Genomic DNA, 12,407 nt, shown 5'->3' on the forward strand with positions numbered 1-12,407 from the left:
AGCTTTATACAGCAGGGCTGCACACCAGAGCAGAGCCCAGGAACACCTTTTATGTCAAGTGCTCTGCAGCATCATGCTACCCAGGCACACACATTGATAACCACAGCCCCCAGTGATGGCTGGTCCTGCGTCACACTGCTCCTGTGGGGGCAGAGACCCCCTTCCAATGACAAAATTCACACACCAGGCTGATTCTCCAATGCCAAAAGTCAGTTTCTTTACCAGCTCCTGCAGCTGAGCAGAACACCTGAACATCAGTGCAAACTGGGAAAGCACAAAAAGGCCTCAGTGAGACACGGTGAGACAAGCAGCAGCTTTGTGTGATGCCCTGCATGCATCCTTCCCTCGTGAAAAGGCAACAGCAAACTGAGGCACTGACACCTCAGCAAAACGTGGGTTGGAGGTCCTCTGTCCTATGCCAGACTCAGCTCCAAAGATGCCCATTTTCACCCTCCAGAAAAGCTGAGTCAAAATGCTGCCCTTGGAGGTGGTTATCACCATGTTAACTGACTTGCTAAGTGAGCAGAGTGAAAAGAATATCTATTTGTATTTTGATAACTGTATTAATTATTGACTAAAAAAAAAAATCTGAGAAAACAATCTTTTTCTCAGGAGTTACAGTACACTGGTTTGTGAGTGTGAGAGGAATACAGGCAGCTCTCTGTATGATCATACTCTTTTTCAGTGACACAAATCCAAGGAGATACATGCCAGTAACCACAGAGGAGATGCATCTCCTCTGTGGTTACTGACAGGACTGAGATTACCGAAGGAAATCACAACTACAGCAATTCATAGGAGCCGTCTCATAAAGCAGGCTGCACCCTGGGCACACAGGATGAAAATCTCTGGAAAACAGGCTCAGCCATCTGCAAGTTCCTCCCTTGCAGCACAGCCCTTCCCCTGTGACACAAGGACAGAAATTCTGCTCCATTTCCATTTCTGGGGTGATGCTCGTCAGGAGCTGCTCCTTTTCCCTGTGGTTGTGCCACTGAGCTGACCCACCCTGTCCCCTGCAAGCTTCCAGGAGTGGATATTTTCCGTGTGAGTTTTATGAAGGGGTTTCCATCATATGCCAAGCGGCCAGCAGAGGAACAGCTCGTGTAAAGCCATGCACGCATCTGCCGTCATCTCACAGCACTCGGGCTTTGCTCTCATGGTTACCATGATATCATCACCTCCCTCAGAGCGTGCACTGCCTCTGCCTCAGCACAGTGTCAATTATTAATGCTGCTCATCAGGACAGCACACCATCCAGAAAGGCATCTTCTGCCTCCCCATGTATCTTCAATAAATAAAAATCCCCTCTCGTGATTTCTAATACAAAAGCACATGTTAAAAATAAAGTGTTTGCAGATGCCCTAAAGGATTTGCCTCTCCTGGATTAACTGGTCTGCTAATTACCCACAATTAGAGCAGTGAGTATTTGTCACTGGAGGAGAGATAAGCAAGGCAGGTGGGAAATGTTTACACAGGCCAGATAACTGGATGTTCCTGGTGCCAAAACAAACAGGTGCAGATTTTATTGAGGCAACAAACAAGGAAACAAAACCAAACAAATACACAGCTGATGGGGAATATTTCTGTTCCACAAAAACAGTACCTACAAAGTAAAACAAAAGATGTTCTCTCTCCTGGTGGCAACACTTTCAAAGCTGGGACTTCTCCTCTACCTTCTGAATTTCATCACAAAAGATTACACCCAGGGGATTTCAAGAACCTTGTCCCAGAGCAGTTCCAACGCAATCAACTGCTTCCATTGCACCCAGAATCACACATCAAACTGAAACACTGATGCAGATGCAGCCTGGGAGCTTTGAAGCCTGTGACGTGAATAATTTCTACTGTGCCCATGTAACCAATGTGGTTCACCTATGAGAGCAACGTTAGGGTGTGCAGATTAGAGCTAAACTAAAAGAACTAAACCACTAAACCACAGCTTCTAGTGGTGTTCTGCCTATAAAACCAGCACAGAGCTCATCTGGAGCATATTCACCACCCTCAAAGGCGTACACCATCAACTCTGGATCATCAGCACCTACTGTTCTACTCAAGAAACTAATTTTATTAAGTAATAACTCTTACTTACTCCACTGAGAAACTCTACCCTCAATTTTTACCATCTATTTTGGACAAAATTAATTTTTTTTCCTTTTCACCGCTTTCAAGCAACTAAGACTAGCAATTTACCTTCCTGCTAAACTGTTTTATATATGCAAATGTAAAGCATTTGTTTGTTAAGCTTCATTTTTAAGAACAAAATACAGCTAAGAGAAATGAGATCAGTGATGGCTGTATGGTAAAACATGCATACTAACAAATAAGAGCTGCAATAAAGTCCATTGTTAAGACTGTACAAAGACCTGAGCTGCTTTCTAAAAGAAGGTGTTTGATATGTCTCATCAGAGCAGAACTTGGCTGCGAAGGTGCCTACAAAAATCACTGAGTAACATTCCTTGTTTAGACCTCATGCATGTTTTAAAAAGTCTTGTAAGCTTAAAAGATGTATTCCAGCAATTCTTCTGGCTGAAAACCTGAGGTGGAGGGAGATGGGCAGCTGTTCCACACTTGAGTGATGATGAGACCTGACAGAGTGGTGTCAGCTCTGGGGAGCTGGAGGTTGTGGTATTCCTCTGTAAATGATTGCATTTCCTGCCCAAAGACAGACATGAGACTATCCCACATATCCAGCCTCAGAGCTGGTGCTCCCCCCTCCTGATGAGGGCACTGATAATAATTGCTGCAGGCAGCTGAAGCAATGCCTTCCACACACCCATTTCCCCCTGGTTATTCTCAAATCACAGCACCTATTATAATAGTGCACAATTATATAAGCACTGCTGGGTGCTTCATTCCCCAGGCTGGGGTGTGGAGATGCCCAGAGTTAGCACCCTGGGGAACCCTGCTTCCACTGCTCTGGGGTTTTGGGAACCCACTCAGCAGGGCTTGGCCATACAGGAGGTTAGGTGGGACAAGCAGCTTCCATTTCTGCTAGAGGAGGGGCATGCCACTGACCTTTAAATTGCAGAGCCAGCTTTGAGAGCAGTCAAAGCTCCCTCATGGATTCTCTTTCTCAGAAGCAGGTGGCTGTGCATGAAATAGGGGAGCTGCTGCAGGGTATTTTAACTCCCTAGCTGCCTGTGCACCCCCTTCTGCCACCAGTCCTTGAAATCATTACCTGGATTGTGAGATGCTCTTTGTTTCCCTTCTGCCTTCCACCCAGGAAGGTTTCCCAGCCCTAGAGAAGGGAGGGCAGAGAAGAGAACAGCACAAGAACTACTGCTTCACTGAACAAGCTCAGGTTCTGAAGTGTGTGAATTTAGGGCTTCCCACGGAACTGAGTCCCCTGGCTGTGGAGCAGCCACCAAAAGGCAGCTGCTGCCCGCTCCCAGGATGTCCATGTGGAGGGCTCTCAGCTCCTCCCCCACAGCAGCTGCCTATAAACCTGATTTTTTCTCCTGACCGCACTGCCCAGAGCGAAGGAGAGGAATGCATTCTCAGAAAAACTGACATGTTCAGTGCATCAGGTAACCACTGCAACATGACTATCTTTTATTTCAAATATTGAATATTGTATAGCACCATCCCTGTGAACAGCTGGTGGTCTCAGCTCTCAGTGAAAGTTGAGACCTTTATTTTAGTCTAGATTTTTGTCTCTGAACGTCTCCATATACTTGTAGTTGTGCTTTTTCATCTTTACTGCTCATTTGTTGTTGCCATTTTTGCTAGAAATACCTGAAAATTTATCAGGAATTATTTGCTTATTTTTTAAAAATTTGATAATGTTTTGCTGATTTAAGAAGTAGCAGATCAATGATTTATTTAGTGATCTTAATGACAGCTATTTTTAAGACCTCGGACATGCAAAGTTACTGGTTTTTTTTTTCAAGACATCTTGCTTAAATCTGAGTCCTAGCCACCATACCCTATCACCATGAACCATTTTCTAAGTTATTCAAATAGAATTCTATGTTTTCTTCTCCCTTTTCTGTGTAACTGTTGCCTGTAAATGAAATACTTTCCAAAACCATTCCCAGCTGCTGTTTCTGGTTCCTGTCTCAGTGGCCCATTTCAGTGATTGGTACAAGACATCCTTCACTGTGCTAGTGGTCTCAGTGTGTTCAGACTCTTTACTCTACTTGCTAATTTCCTAACTTTTTGAGCAACAACCTAAAAATAAAAATGAGAAATCCCTATTTCAGAGCATGCTATTAATATGGACCTGTGGTCTTGCAAGAGTTAGATCCTCAGCCACTAAATAGAACAGGAAATTATTACATTAAAATGAAAATCAGAATATTTATACATAACATACTTTCTTCATAGCAGCCAGCTGCTTTCCTTATCAGCAGTGCTTGGAAAATGTTTAATTATGGTACCTTTCATTTCTTTCCACAAACCAGAAAATCTGTCCATTTGTGAACATTTCCTTCAGATTTCTGTCTAGCACTATAGAAGGAATCCCCTTCTTGCCTGGTGACAGCTAGTGACTATGACAGTGGTAGCTGTTTAAAGAACAGACAGTTGACAAATTAACTAAAGAATTAGTCAACATATGAGCGTGTAGAATAATAATTTGTAATTGCTCAGGACATATTTTGCTGAAGTTAATCCACAGAAAGCTTGGGGATATCTGAAGTACTGTTTGAAACACAAGGCATCACCCATTTGTTAAAACTGTCAGGAACAATCAGGCTGATCTCTCTAAGTCCTCTACTTGCACAATGAGCCAAAATTCTTCCTTTTCTTCAGTTCCCAGCCTGAAAGACCTGAGCTATTTACCTGGAGCCCTGGTTGTGTCTGCTGCAGCTTTGAAGGCTTATTGCAGCACAGCAGAAGCTCAGCACTTTGACATGAAAGGATGAACTGGCATACAGGGCATAGACACACTCATTTATTGTCACACAAGGTAACAGGAGATGGCAATTATTTTAAAAATTAGCATTTAAAGCTTTGCCATTTAACATTTTGGATGTATACCAGAGAGTATCATGGTATGACTGGTTCTTTGAAACCATAATCAACATATTCAAAATTTTGCAAATAATTGCTATGAATTCAAAATTATGAAAAAATAAACACAGAGCTTCAACAAAACTATTAAATTCAGTTTATGTAACCAAATTAGATTCAGGGTAAGTATTTCAGATTTGGATGGAAGTAAGAAGAGCAAATCACAATAGCACACATGGAGGCTTTTTGTTGGTAGCAGCAGTGAGTTTCATGAGAAATATTTACAGACTATGATAGGATATGGCTATCAGGGTAACAGGATATGGCTATGAACTCTTCTGCTGTCACTGATTTCTCCTAACAACACGACAAACTTGCACAGATAAAATTTGTAGGAGTACATTTCTAAAAAGCACAGCACTGGCCTCCCTGGATTCCTGAAGCTAAGAAGATCGGGGTTTGGCAGCACCGAAAGCTTCAGAGAAATATAACTGAAATCATCAAATAGAAATCAAATAATCTGGTGATCATGCCCAGCCTGGAACAGATATAATGGTTTTTGTTCACACTGTGAATATTTTTACTTCTCTACTTCACACAAATATTCTTCTACTTCTATTTCTTAATTAAAGAAAGGATGACTTTTAAATATCTCAGTTTTAAATAGAAATATATTAAAAAAATATTAGCTTTTAAATATATCAGTTTTCAAGATATATCAATTTCTCCTACAGTCTTTCTTCTATTATTTGTCAAAGAATATTCCCAGCATCAAACATTATCTGATGTCAAATAAAACCACTTAGAAAACCTGATTTATTTTGTGTCTTTGTGTCCTAAGTTTTCCAGCAGCTCCGTATTTATCTTTTGACAAGTTGGAAGGGAAGAATATATTTGGGTTTTTATCTTCTTCAAAAATATGTAGACACTGGACTTTTAACCACTATCTAGAGCAGGAACATCTCAGTTGCTAGGAAAAGTTGTGTTCACGTATTGTATCACAATGATTGTGGACATTTTTGTTACCAAGGTATTTCCTAGAAAAATTAACTGACATTTATAAAATACAACACATTTGATAAGGTCTTCACTCTATTTGCATTTTTTCCCATGGGTTTGTCTTTTCCATTTCTTCAATCATTGTCATCCTGGTTTAGAGAAAGATTCAAGATGCAACTTTATATCACTTTTGCTGCAGTTTTAGGTTTGTGTGGCCAGCTTAATTGGAGAAATATACATGCAGATAATAGAAATATAAATAATATATACATATAAACATAAATAGCATGTATTTTTCCCCAAATTTCTAGTTGTCCCAAGCATATTTCACTAGGATTCCATTTTGCACAGACAAAACCAAGCATACACTTCTGTCTGCTCTCTGTAAAACTCTTCCCACTGTGGCCAGCTTTCTCTAAAAGCCCCAGCAGTACCTGGTGTGTGCCTTGGGGACAGCAGCACTCCTGACTCCTCTAATGCTTGCTGCTGCACCACGGCAAGGCTGGCTGCACTTCTCTGCAGCAGGCTCTGTGTTTCCCTCTGCTTGCAGCACCTCTGAAGCCTAACTGCATTGTTTCATCCAGTAAGAGGGTGACATTTGCCCTGACCAGTGCCAGTTGGTAGCATTGACTTTCCTGCAGAGCTTTAATTAACGTGTGCCTTGCAGGCTCTGCTCCCGTGGAACAGCAGTGCCCAGCACAGCCCTGGCTGCCACCCCCATTTCCTGCAAAGGGGCAGGCAAAGTGCCCTTCCTAACAGAAGGCACAGGTGAATAGCTAAATGTTGGTAAACTCAAGTTCTGCACCTAGAAGTAAGCACAGTTGGCTGTGCTACAAAGAGCCATATCAGACTTATTTCAAAGTTAGCTGGTCTTGCACATGGATTCAGTGTTACCTTTGGAGAGGTGAGCAGAACTGAATCCAATCAAGTTTAGAACAGCGACTTCCTCAACTTCAGGGTAACTAATTTGATCTCAGTTCTATTCTCAGAGCCTTGGAGAGCAGCCAGAAGAATACCCAGTTTAACAATAAACCCAGAAGAACACACAGCTTCCCCCAGAATCTTCCCCTGCAAAATATCTGCCAGTCAGATCCCCTGATGTGAGAATAGAACAGAGAAATCTGTGGGTGAAGGAATTACTTTTCTGGGGAGCTGATGACTTCAGAAGAGAGTCAAACCTATAGATTTTGCAGTGTTCCCCAGCCACTGTGACAAGCTTTTCCACATAAAGGTCAAGAGTGTTCCACAGGATTCCTCTCACCAGCTGTGTGACAGTCAGTGGGGCTGTGAACATGACCTTGAGGCTGGGGAGTAGGATGGTTCAGAAGAAAATGTAATCTGTTTTGGAGCCAATATCTCCCAATAAACAGATGGGAAGGACACGAGGCTCTTTGCTAGCTCACAGTGCAAGGCCATCTACTTCCTTATCCCTCTGTTTCCATTTGCACCCATTTTCTATTTCCATCCGTTTCCTCTATTTTCACTGTCCTTGGGCACAAAGCTGCTGGGAGATAAGGAGGCAGTTACTGGGGGATAAAAGTGCTCTGAAGGAGGAGACAACTGGTGTAGCCCTGTGTGTTTTTGGAAAGTTCCTGAAGGCTTCCCACTGAGACAGCTCAGCTCTACGACAACACAACAGATATGGCTTATAGCTAAACATAACGAGGGAAAAGTTTGATTTTCTTTGGAGCCTTTTAGAAATTCTCTCAGTTGTCTGCACTCCCCCAGTCCATGCAGATAAGAGGAGTGTGTGGGGGCAGAAGAGAACCCACTTGCTGGAAGCTGCCTAGAGTGAGAGCAAAAGCAAAAAATACCAATTACAATGCAATTACTCCTCAGGCATGACTGTACTGCTACCCACTCACCAACTGCCCATGTCTGTGGGCTGTTTCTAGCTTAGTTTTACTACAGTTAAGGAAATATTGTATCACTTGGCATTCACATAGATGGCATGGATGTAACTACTGTACTGTTTTCTCCTTGTTATTTTAAAAGACGTGTTGCTTTTGAAGGTTTTTTTCTTTTTTCTTTTTTTTTCTTGGAAGACAGACAAGCACAGCTACTTTGACAGCACAAGACAGATTTACCACTATAGACCCATTTGCTTTGTTATTTTTGTACCTAAGTAGTGGTGGAGATAATTCCAACATGGATAATGTGTCATTTACAAAGCATGTTATAGTAGGCCAAAATTAATCCAGAACTTCCTCCCATCTCCAGTTCTGTTTATTAAGACCCAAGTTATTTTAATTGGAATAAGGTCAGCCTATATGAAAGAGCTTTACAAAATGAGATTTAAATTTGTTACAGAGTACAGTAGAAGCCAAAAGGTCACTCTTAGGCAACTGAGCTGGATTTTGAACTAAGAAACATAAAGTTTACTCTGATATTGGGGAGCACTAGACCACAAGAATAGCAGAGACAAAATTAAAGACCATCAACTTTTTCATCCACAGAGACAAAAAAGACACTCTGTTAAAAACAAGCAAACAAACAAACATAAACAAGGGTACAGTGAAAAGAGAGGAGTGGCAGGTCACTTACCTCCAGGAGCAGAGAAAGGCAGGAAAATAGAATTCTTCATTTGTGATCATTGCCATGGTTTAACTCCAGGTGGCAACTAAACACCATGCAGCTTCTTGATCTCCATCCTCACCTCTGGCCCCTGCCCAGCCCCACACTGGGATGGGGAGGAGGCCTGGGAATAAAACCTAAAACTGGGGGGCTGAGATAAGGACAGTTTAAGAACTGAAACAGAATTTAATTTAATAATACCAATGATTGTAACGGGAAAAGAAACAAGGACATGAGAGAGAGAATAAAGCCCAAGAGAAAAAAAGGCTGCCCAGGGACTCCATTGCCCAGCAGCCATGCCAGCCCATCCCCAGGCAGGCAGCTGGGACTCCTGGCCAGTTCCCCACTTTCCATATTGGATGTGACCTCCCATGGATGGAAATCCCTTTGGCCACCCTGGGTCACCCGTGCCAGCCCTGCTAGTTCTGGGCTGGCAGTGCCCGTGGCCAGCTCAGGTGCAGCCTCTCACCTACCAGCAATCTGTGTCTTCTTTTTTTGTACAAATGTCTGCAGTTTTAAACATCAGGCAATTCTAGGATATTTTTTTTAAAATCAAGATTTTTTGCCAACCAGCCAGTTCTAAGACTGGAGAATGTTATGATGATAGACACATTTTGGGCTTTTTCTCTTTTAGCATAACAGGCAGACATGATGCAAAGTAAGTTTGGAGCAGAGACTCTGCAACAAACCCAGAAATGAACATGAAATCTTTGAGGGTTTCTAGATCTGGAGGAGACACAATTAAACTTCTCCAAAAAGCAAGGAGAAGACCAGTCAAATGGTGAGAGAAAAAAAGAGAAATTGCAAAATGTCTATATACATTTATAGGAAATAAATCCAGGATAAAGTATAAATGGAAGCTATAACAAAAAGAACTAAGAAATAAGGAGAAAGTACATAATTTTGTGAAGAGAGGAAAATAAGTTAGAAAAGAAAAACAAAAGAGAAAAAATGTCACAGTGGGTGGACTTGATTGCCTCTTAATCAATAAACTGAAATCAGTCTTACAGCTGACCAGAGGGGAGATTTATCACAAGTAAAGCTCATCTTAAAGGCAGAACAGAATCACTTTTGTTTCCACTTAATTATGTACATGTATATTAAAAAAAAAAAAGGAAAGGAAAAAGAAAGCAAAAAAGAAGAAGATAAAAGAAAAATTTACAAGTGCATACCACGGCAGAATTCAGAGCAAGCAAGAGGAAGGAGTTGTGCCAGTATATCAGTGTGTCTGGTTCACACAGCAAAAAGGTTATGTTTTGGTACTGACACTGACTCCTCAACGGCTCTTTGCACCATTTGAGTTGTATCAGTGACATAGATATATTTTTTCAAAGTTCTAGAAACATCTTAAAAAATGACCACATCTTAAAGATCCTCTTACCTACTGATGAGGATGTTCAGACAGGGTTCATGTCCTGGTTAGGACATCAGATATTCACATGCTTAAATGTAATTTAAAGCACATGCAGTAATTTCTGAATTTCACATTCTTGAAGCTGAACAAGTGCTTCACCACAGAGAAGCCTGAACCCCTTTTTATGCATTTCTCACCCTCACCTCAGCTATTTGTGCTCACTGCAGAGCACCAGCCACTTTGCTACTGATATTTTGAATGCTGGATGTGACCCATCAGGTCCTCTGCTGGCCGTGCTCCTTTGTCCTGTGAATTTAGGGGAATGATTTTTATTTGCACTCCTTTGGGCCCATGCTCTGGAGGAGGGCAGCAAAGAAGGGTTGGCTGAACAGTACCCTGGAGGCAAAATAAATAACACCTGAAAGGACAAACGAGGAGGCATCTAAGTGATCCAGCAGAAGAATCCTGTTAAGTGCACGTGGGGAGGGTTGGAGTGACCCCAGCTGAGCTGTGGCTGACAGTGATCCCTTCCCACTGCAGAGCCCACCCCTGCAGGAGCCCAGCCCCAGCAGCCTGGCAGTGCAGCTCCCCTGGGGCAGAGCAGTGTTTGGGAGCCACAGCCCCCGTGTGACACCCTCAGGTGTTAAAGCTGCCCTCCTGAGCAGCTGGGTCAGTGAGAGACCTGGAGTTCCAGTGGCTTTGCAATCTTTCACCTGCTGGGTCTCCATGGGACAAACAGCAGGTGCTTACCTGCACGTGTGATTGCTGAGATTGAAATTTAAATCTGGGCAGTAACTACAGCCAAGCTCTTGTTAGCAGAGAAAAACAGTGATGAAACAGTGCCTTCACTATTATTCATTGATATTGAATTAAAAAAAAAAAATCAATATCCCTTTTGAGTTGTACTAACCAGCATAAAAGAAAAGAATCTTATTTCCTGATGAGCGTGGTTTGCTGCCCAGAGGCTGATGCCCCGAGTATATCTGAAAGTCCTCTAGTTATTTTCTGAAAGAGTTGATTTATGAACAGTGAACTGCAATGAGCTAAAATATCATCAGTTTTCACCATTTACTGTACTAATGAGCTTTGGAACTACGCAATTATGCACATTGTAGTAGTTACCATGTATATACATATAGATGCATAAATGGAAAATGAGATTTCTGTTATCTACAGATAATCTTATAATTCAAAAGTATAAAAGATGATGTGTTGTTTTTTTCTTATCACACGGGGCTTTAAGGTTTAAAATAATTTAATAAAGGTTTCTGATGAAGCTGGAATAGTTGGTGACTCATAGGTCATCAGTGGGTGGCAGGTGAGAGAAGGGAAAGCCTAAAGCAGTTAAGGTTTTAATGAGACTCAAAGCTAGTTTCCAATTCAGAACATTCTTATTATTTTTTCCTGTTATTTTTACCACTACACAATGTTATATATGTTCTCTTTTCTCAACTTTTGTTTAGTCTGATTTGCTCTTTCACTTTTCTCCAGAGTGTTTCTAAAAAAGAAGATTCTATCAGAGTTTTAAAAAATGGAGATACTAGTAAATACAATGATATTTTAGCCATGTCATTCAGTTGAGTTTTATTTTTTTAAGATTCCATAAGTTTTGACTAAAAAAACCTACTATTAACATATCATATCTTTAGTGCTGCATCTTAACTTATTCAGCATGTGTTTATTTAGAATTTAACTTGTGAAGAGACGCCAGAATTGACAAGCTTCCATAATTTCCCAAGTAAATCCGACTGAATATGTTAACCATTTCATGTGTCAGGGAGGCTGAGATCTCATGACAGGACCAGGAGCCCAACTTCAGGATGTTGTGTGTTAACACACCAGCCTGCTGTACCTGAATTCCCCCAGTGCCTGCTCAGCTGAACTGCTGAGGCTGATCTTTTCACTGCCATGTTGTTCCAGCCCCAGTCTCACGAGGAGAACCTCTCCTCTCCTCTCCTCTCCTCTCCTCTCCTCTCCCATTCCTTTGGAGAGGCTCTCTGTGTGAGTCAGCTGGACTGCCTGAATCACAAAAGAGTAAAAAGAAATGCAGCACTGTCCCCAGTGGCAAACAGAAGGTAGAGATAGAATTTAGAGATATTTTGGCTAAGTGAACTTCTTTGAATAGCTTCTGGTCTCCACTTTTCACATGTTTTAATTCTGCAAAGGCTTATGTTCTTCCGTGGGGAGGAAAAGCCTGGTTTCATGTGGTGTTTTTCCTCTAGAAACATATATCACCACTGCACACTGGCAGATTCATTTAGTTCTCATTATAAACCAGAAATAATATAGTTCTGGTATGCTCCATTCTTCTTCCGCTCTTTTTGGCCTCTCCAGTCTATTCTGCTGTTCTTCACCAAAGACTTCAAGGAGCAAACGTGACCTCTCCTCTCCACACACAGGAGCAATAGAACTGGACAACAGCTAATTTCTACGGCTCACAGCCTGCCAAAATCCAAACAACTTCACAGAGCTTTTCTTTAGCACATAAACTAAGTGACAAGGCAGAAGGAAGTGAAGGTGTGCCCTC

This window comes from Passer montanus, unplaced genomic scaffold (assembly GCF_014805655.1).
Source record: "Passer montanus isolate IOZ18808 unplaced genomic scaffold, ASM1480565v1 scaffold54, whole genome shotgun sequence".
In the NCBI taxonomy this organism is placed as follows: Eukaryota; Metazoa; Chordata; class Aves; order Passeriformes; family Passeridae; genus Passer; species Passer montanus.